This window comes from Chrysochloris asiatica, unplaced genomic scaffold, assembly GCF_000296735.1.
Source record: "Chrysochloris asiatica unplaced genomic scaffold, ChrAsi1.0 scaffold00024, whole genome shotgun sequence".
NCBI lineage: Eukaryota > Metazoa > Chordata > Mammalia > Afrosoricida > Chrysochloridae > Chrysochloris > Chrysochloris asiatica.
In genome coordinates this window covers 7,787,576-7,790,957 of record NW_006408542.1, presented here as the reverse complement: position 1 = coordinate 7,790,957, position 3,382 = coordinate 7,787,576, and the positions used below count along the sequence as shown (strand labels likewise).

Genomic DNA, 3,382 nt, shown 5'->3' with positions numbered 1-3,382 from the left:
TTTTCTCTATATCCTAATAAGCCTAAGGTAGAGTAAATGCTTAACACACTCAGCTACTAAATAAAAGGTTGGAGGTTTGAGTTCACAAAATTGCATCAGAAAAATGCCTAGTAGTATATTTCTTGTTGAGACAGTGAATGAAAGCATTAGGGAGCACAGTTCTACTCTGGCATGCATGGAGTCTCCAGGAGTCAGAATCAGCTTGACACCAACTAATGGCAGTAAAAAGTCTGAATACCAGAATCCATTTGCTTTCAGCCAGCAATAACAGTCCATTTTCTATACTTCTTTTACATATGAGACAAATAAACTTCTGTCTTGTAGCACATGCATGTCAGTTTGTTATACCGTGGTAGCTTGCATATTTCTGTCATGCTGGAACCTATGCCACCAATGATTTAAATATGAGCAGAATCAGCCCTGATAGACAGAGTTCAGCTAAGCTTCCAGACTAAGACGGACTAGGAAGAAGGAGAAACTGACTACTTTGGAATGTTTAGTCACAGAAAACTTTGAAGAATAGCAGCAGAGCATCGTCACATGTTGCCAGAGATGGGGCCCTTAAATTGGAAGGCATTCAAAACACAGTTGGGGAAGAGCTGCCTCTTCAAAGTTGTTGCTGTTGTCCTTAAGTGCCATCAAGTCCATTCCAGCTCATAATGAGTCTGTTTAGGGTTTCCTAGGAGGAACTGGTGAATTTGAACTGCCGAACTTGTGGTTCAAACCGACTTTGCAGTCCAGTGCATTAACCCACAGCAACACACCAGGAGTTGACCATAATGACGTGAAGGCAGCAAACTTTTCAGGACCTTCATTTGCTGATGGGGCACAATTCAAAATGAGAAACAACAGCTGCAAGCATCCACTAATAATCAGAAAATGGAATGTACAAAGTATGAAGCTAGGAAAACTGTAAGTTGTCAAAAATGAAATGGAAAGCATAAAGATTGATATTCTAGGCATTAGTGTGCTGAAATGGACTGGTATTGGCCATTTTTAATCTAATAATCATATAGTTTACTATGCCAGGAGTAACAAATTGAAGCAGAATGAAGGTACATTCATTGTTAGAAAGGATATTTCAAGATCTATCTTGAAGTACAGTGTAGTCTGTGATAGGATTATATCCATACACCTACAAGGAAGACTAGTTAATACCACTGTTATTCAAATTTACACACCAACCACTAAAGCCAATGGTGATGAAACTGAAGAATTCTACTAACTTCTTGAGTCTGAATTTGATCAAACATGTAATCAAGATGCATTGATAATTACTGGTGATTGGAATGCAAAGGTTAGAAACAAAGGAGAAAGGGTAGTAGTTGGAAAATATGTCCTTGGTGATATTAACAATGCTGGAGATCGCATGATAGAATTTTGCAAGACCAACTACTTAGTCACTGCAAATGCTTTTTTTCATAAAACATAAAAGCAGCAATGGGGACAGCCAGAAGGGGCCAGTCTAAGGCCTTTGCTATATACTAAGCCTTCATTTATAAATTCAGAATGCAAATTCTTCCTTTTTGCTGGATTCAGCTGGTTTCCTCTTGCTGTTGAGACAGTTCCCTTCACCTCAGCCTTTTCATCCTTTTAGATCTGAAGATCTTCAGAATACCCTCTTAAAATACCTTTCAATCTGACTTGGATTTTCTCAGTCTAGGCCTTTGATTTTTCTTTTCCCCATCTATTCAACAACATGAGTGTGGATCTATCTTCTCCCCAAAGCCTGCCTGAAGCTTGTGATTCTAAGGACTCTTCACCAATATCTATGCTTTTGGGAGCTAAAAATAATTGTACATCCTTGCAAATGTCATCTTCTGAGGCGCTCTACTCAGAGACGAATCTGCTTATTCAGGAAAGTCCTGATTCTCCCACCAGTCCCAAAGTAAAACTGCCCACTTCTATAGAGAAGAGCATAGTGAAGAAGGAAGGGAAAAGCCAGGAAAAGAAACAGAAGGTCAGAACTGTAGTCTCTCAGACGTAGCTGTGCATACTCAAAGACAGATTTCAGAAACAGAAATACTTCAGCCTCCAGCAAAAAAGTTAACTGTCTAAAATCCTGAACCTTACCTACAAACAAGTGAAGACCTCATTCCAGAACCAGAGAATGAACTGTACGAGGTGGCAGAAAAACATCAAATGGCCAAATAGTAGCAGTGGTGTGATGCAGGTCTCTGTACCTACAGAATACCTGAACCTCTATGCTTCCTATCACCAGGGATGCCTTCCTTCTGGAAGCCTTGCCATGTGGAGCAACCAGACCTGGAATAGCAGCCTGATTTGGTGCACCCAATCCTGAAACAATCAGGCCTGGAACAACCAGTTTTAGAACTGTGGAGAGGAATTCCTGCTGCCCCAGTTCCCGCCAAATTCTGTCAGTGATCTGGAGGCCTTACAAACTGTAGATTGATTCCTAATTGACTCCAGGAACATACAACCTGAAGAGGTATTATAAGGGCATATAATTCCATGTCAGTCTGGGCAGCGGCTGCATTACTTCCTTTGTGGTAGGACTTCTTGTTTTAGAGATAATTGTCTCTGCCTTGATATCCTGGTTTTCATTGTGTCTGTTGTGTAGATTTGGAGTCCTGGTGTGGCTCTGTGGGTTAATATGCTGGACTGTAAGGTAGGTTTGAACTGCAAACTTGGCAGTTTAATCTTACCAGCTGCTCCTCAGAAACCCTATACTGGGTCGATGTGAGTCAGAACCAACTCGACAGCACTTAATATCAACAACAACACTGTGTAGATTTAGAGGGGGACAATATGATTGGCGTTTAATCAAAGATTTCTTTAATAGCTTCCTGACAGATGAGACTGGCTGCTCTGCTCAGCATGATCAAGGCTGTTTCTGGCTAGATAACCATGTGTAATATGATACTGTGGGGGAACTTTAGGCTCTATCCTCAAGACTAGGAACTAAAAGTACATAGATGTCTGATGAAGATTATGTGTATTCTATAGAATTTGGGAAGCTACTTAGCAGACAATTTTGAGTGAAGGGTGAGGCTTATAAAGGCGCTTCATTGATTTCCTCCATTCAATTGCTCTGTTTAACTGTAGACCCTAACTTATTCATTATTTAAATATTTGTAGCATTATTTGAATATTTCTAGAAAGATGTTTTGTCTTGTATTTTGCTGCATTATGGTTATAGTAGTACCAGCATGGCTGGCTGATTTATAAATATTAGTCCAAATAAAAAAAATAATAATACCCATTGTATCATTAGTTTTCTCTACCCAGATTTTACCCAGAGGCTCATGAGTAAAATTGTCACTAAACACAAGTCTTCATTATTTTGTTTGTGGGCATAGTATTCTGAAATTTGCTTTTTCTACTTAAGAATATATCCTGTTGTTGTTAAGTGCCGTCGAGT

General features: G+C 39.6%; 1 pseudogene; it reads left to right on the top strand.

Annotated features, from left to right (window-relative positions):
• The first annotated feature begins 1,699 nt into the window (after window positions 1-1,699).
• Window positions 1,700-2,302, top strand: LOC102815285 (annotated as a pseudogene).
• The last annotated feature ends 1,080 nt before the right edge of the window (window positions 2,303-3,382 follow it).